The following is a 13,736-nucleotide window of genomic DNA, read 5'->3' as shown; positions in this document are numbered from 1 at the left end:
GTTATAGCTTGGAGCAAGTAACTTCACGACACAAGAGAAAAAAAATTATAACTTTTTAATCTTGGTTATCTTGCAGACATATCTTATTACTCTAAAGCAGAGAGTCTTGTGAATTCTCCCATGTGTTGACAAGCAACTTTTCCCACTCTGCTAAAGTGATTAGTTAAGATTTGAACATTAATTAATTTATTTATATTTCTTTTTATTTTTTACTTATGTATTTTATTGTTTCAAGTTTTTATTTAAATTCTAGTTAGTTAACATATAGTGTAATATTAATTTCAGGAGTAGAATTTAGTGATTCATCACTTACATGTAACACCCAGTGCTCATCACAAGTGCCCTCCTAATACACATCACCTGAGCCCATCCCTTGCCCATTTCCCCTCCAGCAACCCTCCGTTGAACATTAATTTATTTAAACAGGTGTTTTACTAATGTCTTTAAGAAAACGAGTTGCCAGTGAGTGTTACTAGTTTGATTTTGCACATACATTTCCACATGCATGCAAACATACCCTGATATTTTAAAAAGTACAATAAAAATATATGACTGAGAGCTTTGACAAAAGATACATGGTGAATACAATAAGTAATATAGGTAGAAAGAAAATAAATAAAAAACAGTACAAATAAGATAGAAAACACAAAATACTTATAAACAAATCAGCATGTATACCAAAACTACATGACAGTTATCTTCCACCAACCTCAAAATGCAAGTGGGTAGAGATAAAGCAATGAAAGCTGCAAGATTAGAGTTTGTCGAGGGAAAGCAGAGACAAAACAGTGTGGTTTCTGATGGCACAAGTACAGGCAGATGCCCAGGTAATAATATTTGTCAGGTAAATCTAAGAATAGAAGCTGACCCTTGAGAGGTGATTTATTTTTATTTTTATTTATATTATTTTTCTTTATTTTTGAGACGCAGAGACAGAGTGCAGTGGGGGAGGGGCAGAGACACACACACACACACACACACACACACACACACACACACAGATCTAAAGCAGGCTCCAGGCTCTGAGCTGTCAGCACAGAGCCCAATGCAGGGCCCAAACTCACGAACCTTGAGATCATGACCTAAGCTGAAGTCAGACGCTCAACCGACTGAGCCACCCAGGTGCCCCTCCAAAGGTGTTTTCTACCTGAATTTATGGGTGAAGTCATTGAGTCCACTTCAAGATCTGAAGATACTGGGAAAGCCTAAGTTCTATGAACTCTGGAAATTCTAAGACTGAGCCACACAATGAGAAGCTGCTGGGCACAGCCCCAAACTAAGCAAGGAAGTAAAAAAAAAAAAAAAAAAAAAGGCAAAAATAGAATATTTAAATTAAATGGATCATTGAGCAGATAAGGTAGATTTCAGAAGGCAAGAGGCTGTATTTTTTTATCCTTTTGGGAAACTAAAAAGAGGGGGTGGTAGTGTTTACTCCACATACTGAACAGTAAAGAAAATCTCTCTTCACTTAAAAATGAGCAACAGGAAAGGATTTTGGCTGAATTACATAGGGAGCTATTTTAAGAAATGATAAAGCATCAGAATGAAAATCAAAACAGAAAGATGCACACCAAACAAGTAAAACATGTAGTTTCATATTTAATAGCAAACTAAAAAAAGGAAGTATTGAAATAACCTCAAATTATTTAATTGGGAAAAGAGAGATTCATAAAGAGAGATGACAGGACTGATGAAAGAATTATTATGACCCAGTAATTAAACTACTAGGTATTTATCCAAAGGATACAAAAATGATGATTCTAAGGGACACATGTGCCCCAATGTTTATACCAGCACTATCAACAATAGCCAAAGTATGGAAAGAGCCAAATGAAATGTCCATCCACTGAGGTGATATATATATATATATATATATATATATATATATATATATATAAAATTGAATATTACTTGGTGATGAAAAAGAATGAAATCTTGCCATTTGCAACAGTGTGGATGGGACTAGAGTATTTTTATATTATGCTAAATAAAATAAGTCAGAAAAAGACAAGTATCATATGATTTCATTCATATGTGGAATTTAAGAAACAAAACAGATTAACATAGGGGAAGGGAAAGAAAGAATAAGATAAAAAGAGAGAGGGAGGCAAATCATAAGAGACTCTTAAAGACAGAGAACAAACTGAGGGCTGCTGGAGAGGAGGTGGGTGGGGATGGGCTAAATGGGTGATGGGCGTTAAGTAGGGCACTTGTTGGGATAAGCACAGGGTGTTATATGTAAGTGATGAATCACTGGGTTCTACTCCTAAAACCAATACTACACTGTATGTTAACTAACTTGAATATAAAAAATAAGTAAAAGAAAATGAATTATTAATAAAAGTAAAATGAATTTTGGAAATAAAGAATAAATTAAGAGAAACAAAAGAGGGGTGACTGGGTGGCCTTAGTTAAATGTCCGACTCTAGGTTTCAGCTCAGGTCATTATCTCCACTGTTGTGGGATTGAATCCTGTATCAGGTTCTGCTCTGAGTGTAGAGCCTGCTTAGGATTCTCTCTCACCCTCTCTTTTTCTGTCCCCTGCCATGCTTGTGCACACCCTCTCTCTCTCTCAAAATAAATGAACTTAAAAATAGAGAAACAAAAGAATAGAATTTTAAATAGAATTGTGAAATCACTATGTTGTTCACCTGAAATTAACACATTTTATGTCAACTATACCTTAAAGAAATTTAAAAGGAGAAACAAAAGAGCAACTAAAAGCAAATACTAATTTCTTAAATTTAAATATGATTAGAATTTGAAAGGATGTGTATATAGAATACAGGCAAAGAAATCCACCATATATACAGAAGGAGTTCTCAAAAAAGAAAACACAAGCAAAGGAGCAAAATAAAAAGCGATAATGAATAAAATTTTCCTGGAACTAAAAGCATTCTTGAAACTCTTTATAGAGGGTTGCCTAGGTGGTTCAATTGGTTAAGCATCTGACTCTTGGTTTTGGTGCACGTCATAATCTCATGGTTTCGTGAATTTGAGCTCCACATCTGGCTCTGGGCTGGCAGCATGGAGTCTGCTTGGGATTCTCTCTCCCTCACTCTCTGCCCCTTCCCTACTTGTGTTGTCTCTGTCTCTCTCAAATAAATAAATAAACTTTAAAAAAAATAAAAGAAACTACATATAGAAACATATATGAACATATAGAAAATGTTCACAATGTACTCTGGACAATTGTATTAGATTTACCCTAAAAGGTATTAGATATACCCTAATAAAAATAATAATACTTAAAAAAAAGTCTTTGTTCATGAAAGCAAAAATACTAAGTCACTTATGAGAGGGGGAAAAAAATCAGACTATCTCAGCAATGGTTTTTGCCAGAGATAGTCAACTAACCTATATAAGATGCTGTGAACCAAGAACTTTTATTCAGCCATACTACCTCTCTACATAAAAAGCTTAAATTGTAAGTAACACACAAGAACTAATGAAATTATATTTCTATAAGTTCGTTCTGAGTAATTTACAATGCAAAACAAATGTAATGGGTTTACTGTGTTATCCTTATGTTATATTGTTAAATGACCAAAGCATAGCCAAGAAAATTATGTATATCATCCTATCATTTATATAAGAAATGAGAAGTGTAAATACAAGTAGATAAATTAAAACTGTGAGCCTGAAGCTCCTTGTCACAATAGAAGTTAGGAAATCTGTTTACTTCAGGGTTAAGTACAGAAGTCTTAGGAGCCAATTCGAAATGGCTCCCCCTGTTCAAAGACAGGACAATTTTAGCATCAGTAAGGACAATAATTCCAGTGAATTGAATACATCAAATATTTTTCATTTCATGATAGAAGCATGCGATACCACCTATGACAACTACTTGCTAGAAAGTTGTATCTAATTTTTACCAAGTCTTTAGATATGATGAAAAATTTATAGATAGTACAGGAGAAGGAAGAACATGTTAAGCAACATAACAATGATATAATAAAAGCTGTTCTCTCACAACACTACAGGGGGAAAAAAAGTGTCTTAGTATCTTCTAAAAGAAAAAAAAATGTGAGGAAGTAAGACAGTTTGAGGAACAACCTAGAAATTAAAAAAAAAAGACTTAGGAAACATCGAGTCTGATCACAATACATGCACTTAATTTCAATCCTCAAAATAAGAAACAAAATGTAAATAATTAAATTGGATAAATGAACACTAAATTGATAATATTGAAATTAACATTTTATTGTTGATTTTTGTGGGTGATGATAGTAATGCAGCTATGTTTTTTAAAAAGTCACTGTCCTTGTGGAGCCTGAGTGGTTCACTTGGGCAAGCATCCAATTCTTGGTTTTGACTCAGTTCACAATCTCGCAGTTCATGAGTTCGAGCCCCACATTGGGCTCTGCACTGACAGCGCAGAGCCTGCTTGGGATTCCCTCTCTCTCCCTCTCTCTCTCTCTCTCTCTTTCTCTCTCTCTCTCTCTCTGACCCTCTTGCATCTCTAAATAAAAAACAAACAAACAAACATTAAAAATATAAAAAATGGGGGCGCATGGGTGGCTCAGTCAGTTAAGCATCTGACTTCAGCTCAGGTCATGGTCTCGCAGTTTGTGGGATCGAGCCCCTCTTCAGCCTCTTTGCTGACAGCTGAGAGCCTGGAGCCTGCTTCAGATTCTGTGTCTCCTTCTTTCTCTCTGCCCCTCCCCCACTCACACTCTGTCTCTCTCTTTCTCTCAAAAATGAACAAACATTGAAAAAAATTTTTTTAATTTAAAAATAAAATAAATAAATAAGGAAAGTAAATAAGTAAATAAATAAGTCTCTGTCCTTTAGAAATACATATTGAGACAGATACACTTTTTTTAGAAAAAAATGTAGATACATGGAAGAATAGTTTTTTCAATACAAAAAAAAAGTATAAAATGCATTTTCTAAAGTAATAAGTAGTAATTACAAATTATTCCTCCCAGAGATGGAAATACCCCAATATCTTTAAAGGTACTTCATGGAGTAATAAAAGTTAGGAAGAGGAAACTTGTAAGCAGTTGATAGTAGTAAAGTTGAGATAAATGATTCAGGGAAACATGTCAAATTAAACATAATGTCTGAGACAATAAAATTTAAATCATCATTAACATAGTATTTTAGCAGAATTGCATGCCATTGCCGGACCATCTCTATAGTGTGAAACTGGGACACGTATCCATCAAAATTCAATTTCAATTTTATTTAGTATAGGAATCTCACAATATTGACAAATTTAGAGATGTTTGCTCATCATGAGAGTAATTTTCTTCTGATTTTTAGATATGAAAATGATTAATTTTTAATACTCATTGATCTTTGTAAAATAAATTTTTGTTTTATGCTTTAGTTTAATTGCTGCTGTTCTGGCGTTTTTACATGTAGACAAATAGAGATTTTTCTGAATTGTTTGTACAGATCATGTATTCCAGGTTTCTATTTGTGTGTTATTGGTATTTGTGAGGATCATGATAAATACTTTTAATATACTTTAATTGTTACAGTTAACAATTGTTACAAGAAATTTTCCATTGCCACAATAGAACATTTCCATTAAATTACCTTACAGGGCTACAATTAAATAGAATGATGAAAAAATTAAAGCTCAAAGCAGCAATTTTTTAAAACCCAGAGAAATTAGATCCCTTGATAATTCAAAAATATGACAAACAGAATTTAAATAGCTAAAGAATGATTTGGTTTGTAATATAACATTAAAGATTAATTGTCTTGTTTAGAAAAATTGATGTCTATAAATTATTTTATATTGATAAATTCTACAATAATATATTTTGCTTTCAAAATGTGTCTATAGTAAGTCATTTTGATTTTAAATTATGACTTTAAATAAGTTTAGATACGACAAGACTGCAGTAATTTATGGTTTTCTTAAAAAAATTATTTAGGGGCGTGTGGGTGGCTCAGTTAAGTGTCCAACATCGGCTCAGGTCATGATCTCACAGTTGGTGGGTTCCAGCCCTGCGTTGGGCTGTGTGCTGACAGCTCAGAGCCTGGAGCCTGCTTCAGATTCTGTGTCTCCCTGTCTCTCTGCCCCTCCCCCGCTCACTCTCTGACTCTCTCTCTTTCAAAAATAAACTTTAAAAAAATTAAAAAAAAAAACAAACATATTTAGAGGGGGTTCCTTGGGTGGCTCAGTCGGTGAAGCATCTGACTCTTGATTTCAGCCCAGGTCATGATCTCACGGTTGTGAGATCGAGCCCCACTTTGGACTTGTCACTGGGCGTGAAGTGTGCTTAAAATCTTTTCTCCTTTGCCCTGTGCCCCTCGTGCAGTCTCTTTCTCTCTCTTAAGAAAAAAATATTTAGAGGAATTTTCACAGTCTGTGCTTTAGCTCCTTACATGCAGGTGCAGAGACCTTCACAGTTATGCAAGATGATAAATGGGTGGAGTGGAAAGTAAATATTAAAAAATGTTTAAACTTTGTAGAATATTAATATTTACTACAATAATATGTTAATTAAAGTTGTGTGCATATATAACTCACCGATGTGTTTTTTATATAAGAAGTGCACCTTCAACAAATTCTTTTTGTCAAGGTATATGATCAATAAACTCTAGAAAAGGAACTTTTAGTGCCCTGAAGATGCAAATAACTACATAGATGCTGAAAAAGTAATTGTTTAGTTTTAAAGAACAATGGATATAAGGTTAAAAAATATTGGTTTTGGTTTTTTTTAGCAATATTTACATTTTGCAGAGTAAATTCTTTGCATATGTAAGTAACTTAAGAAATTATTTAGGTATGCAAAGAAAATAATTATATCAAATAATCTCAAATTTATTATGTTTATAGTCTTACATTGTAAATATATTGCCTACTGAAAATTCAATTTACATAAGGGTCCAAAATGTTGTGGAAGCCATAAGGTTTTTTTTCACTGTTTTTGTTGTTATTTTAGTGATAAATATAATAATAAACATAATTTTCCCTTAATCTCTAAAACTATCAGATCTTTACTTATTTGAGTATTCCAAAAATAATAGTCACAAAACTACTAATTTTTGAGTAAAAGTAGTTTTTTCAAAGTAGGGTGTTGTTTTAAGTCACAGTTTTGCAACTAAACAAGAAATTAAAGTTGTATGGAAACCAATTTGACAATAAATTTCATATTAAAAAAGTAAAATAAAGTGTGGATAATGTCAATTAAGTATGAAAAATGAACACTGGGAAGAAAACTTGTCTTTATGATCATTTAAGATTTTATAAAGAGCATCTGTTCCAAAACCAACATTAACTCAAGACCATTTGACTCAAACCTGCTGTTTTCTTACAATCAGACTTTGTAGTTTTGTACCAACTCCACTAAGATGTATAAACACATGGCCAGGTTGTTTCTTGTAGACAGAAGTTGCTTGATAAATTAATATTTTTGAAAATCTGACACACATTTCAATAAACTCAGTTTTTATGAAACTTTCTTACATACATACTAGTAAATAACTTTTGAAAAAATAAGTTCTAGGGGCTTCTGGGTGGCTCAGTTGGTGAAGTGTCCTACTTCAGCTCAGGTTGTGATCTCAGAGTTTGTGAATTCAAGCCACCCCCCCCCCCCCCCCCCCCCCCGCATCAGGCTCTGTGCTGACAGCTCAGAGCCTGAAGCCTGCCTCAGATTTTATGTGTCCTTCTCTCCCTGCCCCTTCCCCACTCATGCTCTGTCTCTCAAAAATGAATAAACATTATGGGACACCTGGGTGCCTCAGTCAGTTAAACGTCAGACTTCGGCTCAGGTCATGATCTCACGATTCGTGAGTTCAAGCCCCGCATTGGGCTCTGTGCGGACAGCTCGCAGCCTGGAGCCTGCTTTGGATTCTGTGTGTGTGTCTGTCTCTCTGCTGCACCCCATCTTGCGCTCTCTCTGTCTCTCAAAAATGACTAAATGTTAGAAAACTTAAAAAAATGAATAAACATTAAAATTTTTTTAAATAAGTTCTCCTAATCTTACCTAGACACATGCTTAAGATGAAATGCAAAATATTGTTTTGAAGGTACTGCATATTTATTCTTTCACATATTCCAGGCAGAGGATCTTGCAATATTTCTAAAGTCATAGAAGCCTACCCTTTTGAATCCAGGCTTTTAAATGTTTCTCTTGGAACTTAATTTTGATGATGGCATTATGCTACTTCATTGCAAAAGCTGGTGCCAGCTCTCTGAGGACCACCAATTATTTGTTTTGCTACCATATGACATAAAGAATTATTACAGAAAAACAGCAAAAACCAGAGAACTTAAATTCTGCAATAAAGCAATTTTATCTAATAGGAAAAATCTGTATATCATGCATATACTGTTGAAAGATTGCATTGATCAAATGAGAATCCGGAAAATTTTTGAAGTGGACTTTCTGTTAAAATTTGATAGTTGCCTATGGTGCATTAGAAACTAGAAGCTGAGGTAATATTCCAAGGAAGACGGTAAACTTAGTTAAAATGAAATAGGGAAAAAAATCTAATGAAAAATCACAACTGAAAATAGACAAAACAACATAGAAGTTATAATTGTTCTAGTAATCTTAATTGGTATTTTTTTCATACAGCACACAAATAATTTGTCCAGAATTTTTTTTTCCTAGTAAGATGATCGATATGGAAACACAGGCTGGAATACAGATTCTCCAGATTTACTGTTTTGATACAGGACTGATGAACTCAAATACGCCTATAGCCTTTGGCAAACCTGAGAATGCTTTAGAATATGATAAATTCCCACTGCAGTTGGCTAATTAAACATTTTCACTTCATGAAGAGAAATCACTTTTCCAACTTTATAGGCAATCCGTTTGCAAGGTGAAATCCTACCAACTTATTGAGACTTTTTCTAATATTTGATTTAGCACATGAACAAATTTTACTTTCCTTCATAGAGTGCATACTAACTCTTTTCCAAATATCATTTAGCTGTTTATTTCAAGGGCCTGCTCTTCAGAAGATTTTGTTGCTATTTCCATTTTATTCATTAGAAAGATTTCTTTCCCTTCCACAGACTCTAATTTTCTGTACTATCAATAGGACTAAACTGACTCTTGAAGGCATTATATGTTGTACTATGTTAATCCATTTTAGAATTTCACTTTTTACACCTACATTTTAACCTTCAAAATGAAAGTGTAGTATATTAATACATTTAGGGTGACATCATTTTGGTGACATTAAGAAGGATAAATGTGCCTTTGGTTGGCAAGTAGATGACTGCTATTGGTCATGACTCATTATCCTGTCACAGACATGCTATTTCAATAGATTAGAAACCTCACTCCTTCTTTATATTCAGTGCAAATCATACATTCTTCAGTGCTTCATTTTATTTTCTTATAAAGTGCAGGAGGTTATTATTCATAGCTAAACTATGAGTTATACAAAGTACACTTCATAGTTCTTCCTGTTCAGGTGTTGGGAAGGTGCATTATTATTTTTTAAATAAGTACTTGGTAATATTGGAGTGAATTTATAGTTTTCTAGTGTTCTTGTTTTCCTTAATGTTTACATTTTTTTTTTACAATTTTGAAAAAAAAAACATCAAATTTCTTTACAAATTAGTCTCAGAAGTCAGTGGAAAATATATGATGTAAAGTTTTTCTTTCATATTGAAAGGGTTTGCAGAAATGAAAGATTATCCTTGAATATTGACATGACTTTAATCATAAATCTAAATTTGACCATGCTATCAAAATATCATTGTATTTCATGGGCAAATTGAAAAGGACAAATTTCATCTTAAGAATGTGGTTGAGAAACATAGGAAAATGGTTATCTTGATGACTATAAACAGTATTCTAAATTAAACAATAAATAAGCTTTGGCTCAAGGGCTTCATTACCTTCCAGGAGAGAGATAAAGTAAATTCTATTAACTCACCTGGACATAGCCTCTGGCTGTTTAACCAAAATAGCTTATAAGTGTAAAAAGAGGATTTATGAAAGGGCAATGGTGTATGTGACCACTTAGGCTTATGCAGTGAATAGTCATTACATTTGGTTCAAGCAAGGGTGCTTGGGTGGCTCAGTCAGTTAAGCGTCCAACTTCAGCTCAGGTCATGATCTCACAGTTCGGGAGTTTGAGCCCCTTGTTGGTCTCTGTGCTGACAGCTCAGAGCCTGGAGCCTGCTTCAAATTCTATGTCTCCCTCTGCCTCTGCTCCTCCCCCACTCATGCTCTGTCTCTCTCTCCTTCAAAAATAAATAAAAACATTAATTTTTTTTTAATTTGATTCAAGCAAAAATGACTTTATCTTCATGTTTAAATTATCCAGATCTTTAGATTATGCCCTGCACTTTCAGTTAGCTCCTATGTAAATGAGCAGCTCCATATTTATTTGAAGCGACAGTATACTCATATAGTTATATTTATGTATACTAGTGATACCATAGCTAAAAAAGAATAAATATATGGAGATAGAATATCTTTCAGTAACATTTTTCAGTACAGTGATCAGAAGTAATGAAAAAAGTTTTCCCAATGCAAAACGTAATCTTATGACCCTAAATATACTACTACATCGATTTTATATTGGTAACTTGTCTTTTCAGAATTTACATTCTGATTGTTACACTTACTCAGATTCAATCTACTTTAGTCTATATAACAACATACGAGGCATGGGTGAAAAATTTAGGCAGAGTTTTCAAATTGTTTCACTGAAATCATATATGAAATTATTTAACAGCATTATAGATAGTAGGATCTATTGATATGACATGCTGAGAAGTCGTAGAATGGTATACTGTAGCTTCAGAGTAGGCTTTTTTTTTAAATTTTTTACAGTTTATTTACTTATTTTGAGAGAGAGAAAGAGAGAATATGAGCAGGAGAAGGGCAGAGAGAGAGAGAATCCCCATATTGTCAGTGTGGAGACCAAAGCAGTGCTTGAACTCAGGAACCACGAGATCATGACCTGAGGCAAAACCAAGAGCCAGATGCTTAACTGACTAAGCCACCCAGGTGTAATTGAGAGTTGGCTTTAATAAGTTATATGTACTTAAAGAAGTATACTGTACACCATTAAGCTTCACAAAAATAACAAAATGGAGTAGGGCCAATAAACCAACCAAGAATATAAGATAGAATAAAAAAAATATTCAGTTAATCCAAATGTAGGAAATAAAGAGATAAAAGATAACAAATGACACACGGGACAAATAGAAAACAATATTTAAAAAAAGAAAATTAATACGATAAGATTTAAACCCAACCATGTGAATATTCACACTCAATGTAAATAGTCTAAACACCTCAATTAAAAAGCAGAGATTGCCAAATTGGATAAAAACACAGGTCTCAACTACATGCTGCTTACAAGAAGCACACTTTAAATATAAGGCACATCGGGGCACCTGGGTGGCGCAGTCGGTTAAGCGTCCGACTTCAGCCAGGTCACGATCTCGCGGTCCGTGAGTTCGAGCCCCGCGTCAGGCTCTGGGCTGATGGCTCAGAGCCTGGAGCCTGTTTCCGATTCTGTGTCTCCCTCTCTCTCTGACCCTCCCCCGTTCATGCTCTGTCTCTCTCTGTCCCAAAAATAAAATAAAAAAATAAAAATAAATAAATAAATAAATAAATAAATAAATATAAGGCACAAATAGTTAAAAGAAAAGGAAGAGAATGCTAAAATTAATTAAAGGAAGTTGGAGGGGCTATATAAGTATTACATAATTTAGATTTCAGATAAAAGAATATTATCAAGGATAAAGATGCTCAGTTGTTAGTGATAGGGATTTGATAATAAAAGGGGTCAATTCATCAAGAGAACATAACAATTCTAAAGTTTATGCACATAACAACACAGCTTCAAAATATATAAAGCAAAACTGTTAGAATTGCAATGAAGTATAGACAAATCCACAGTTATAGCTTGAGAAATACCCTCTCTCAATAATGTATAGAATATGCAGACAATTAGGATATGGAAGAGTTAAAAGGCATTTTTGGTAAGTGACTTAATGAACACTTATAGAAATATTTCCCCCACATAAATAGCAGATTATATATTCTACTCTCAGGTGCTCACAACATATCAGAATGCAAGAGATACCAGTAAATCAGTAGCATTAAACATATATTAAAAAAGGACAAATGTGAAATCAATGACCTTTGCTTCCACCTCAAAAACTAGAAAAATAACAAATTAAACAAAACAAAGAAAGATAATAAATATCAGAGAGAACATTGCTGAAATACAAAATCGAAATATAAGGAAGAATTTCAAAAAAGTGTTCTTTGAGAAAAATCAATATAATTAATAAACCTCTAGCCAGACTACTCAAGGATAAAAGAGAGAAGAAACAAATTATTAGTATTAACAATGAGACATTACTATGGATCCACAGATATTAAAAAGATAATAAGAAAACGTTATGAACAACTTTATGTCAATATATTATATAACTTCAGTGAAAAAGAAATATTCTTTAAAAGATACAAGCTACTGCAGTTCATTAAAGGAAGTAGCCTGATAGCCTTTTATCAACTAAGAATTAACTTTGTACTTAAAGCTTTCCCTAAAAACTCTATGTCCAAATAGCTCCATGGGTGAATTCTACCAATTGAATAAGGAAAATATAATACCAATTCTGCATAACATCTGCCAGAATTTTGAAGAGGAGGAAGTATTTTCCAATTCATTCTATGAGGCCACCATTACCTTCATATCAAAATTAGATAAATACATTAACAAGACACAGAAAGAGAAAGAAGAACCATATGATAATCTCAATTAGATGCATTAAAAGCATTTGACAAAATCCTGGCACAATTCCTAATGATAATACAGTAAACTTGGAATAGAAACAGACTTTTTCAACCTTATAGAGAGCATCAATGAGAAACCTGGGGGTAACATTATACTTAATCCTGAAAGACTGAGTATTTTCTCCCAAGTTTAGGGACAAGATAGAAGGTCTGTTCCCACCATTTCTAGTCAACATTTTGCAGAAAGTGCTAGCCAACGCAGTAGGGCAGGACTGTTGAATTAAAGGCCTCCAAATTGTAAAGGAGAAATAAAACTGTCCTTAGTCACAGATAACATGATTGGCTATTGAGAAAATCTATTGGAATGTCAAAAAAAAAAAAAAAAAAAAAAGAAACTAAAGCTAATAAATGACATAGCAAGATTGCAAGATATACAATCAACATACAAAAACCATTTTCTAAATTCTTATAAAAAATAATTCAGATGTTTAAATTAGGAAACCATACTATTTATAAAAGCATAATTCTGAGGATTGATGAAAAACATTAAAATGTATTCAATTCAGATTTACATTTCAATTATGAAATTTTGTTTTCTAAGTTAAAATTTTATGACACATGTTCCTTTTTGCTATTTTTTTATAGAATTTTATCATCTTTTGGTGCCAAATATGATTATTCTACTTTGTCATTTAATCAATTCCTGTCTAAAGCAGTTCTTACCTTCCTGTACAGATTTCAGGGCGCTACTGAAAATCACCACTGTTATGTGACTTTAGGCACAACTTCTTATTGGTTAGGGAATGAAAATTATTTGATAGAAAAAAAATGTATAAATTGGTTCTACCAACATATAGTTGTTTTCATTTGATTGTTTTGTTATGATTTGTTGAATATTTCTTATTGGGACCTAATACTTTCAGGTAATAAAATTTGAATGTAAGAAACTGCAGTTCTATTCTGACTTCATATAATGTATATATATGTACATACATATATATACATATAATATAGATATATATTATAGGTACACATATATGTACGTACATA

General features: G+C 33.1%; 1 protein-coding gene across 2 annotated transcripts in view; it reads left to right on the top strand.

Annotated features, from left to right (window-relative positions):
- The window catches only part of KHDRBS2 (KH RNA binding domain containing, signal transduction associated 2), a 583,082-nt gene that overhangs the window by 238,147 nt on the left and 331,199 nt on the right, over positions 1–13,736 (top strand). The window lies entirely within an intron of this gene.

This window comes from Panthera uncia (genome assembly GCF_023721935.1).
Source record: "Panthera uncia isolate 11264 chromosome B2 unlocalized genomic scaffold, Puncia_PCG_1.0 HiC_scaffold_24, whole genome shotgun sequence".
In the NCBI taxonomy this organism is placed as follows: Eukaryota; Metazoa; Chordata; class Mammalia; order Carnivora; family Felidae; genus Panthera; species Panthera uncia.
The sequence above is the reverse complement of the archived record's forward strand: the minus strand, read 5'-3'. Positions and strand labels throughout refer to the sequence as shown.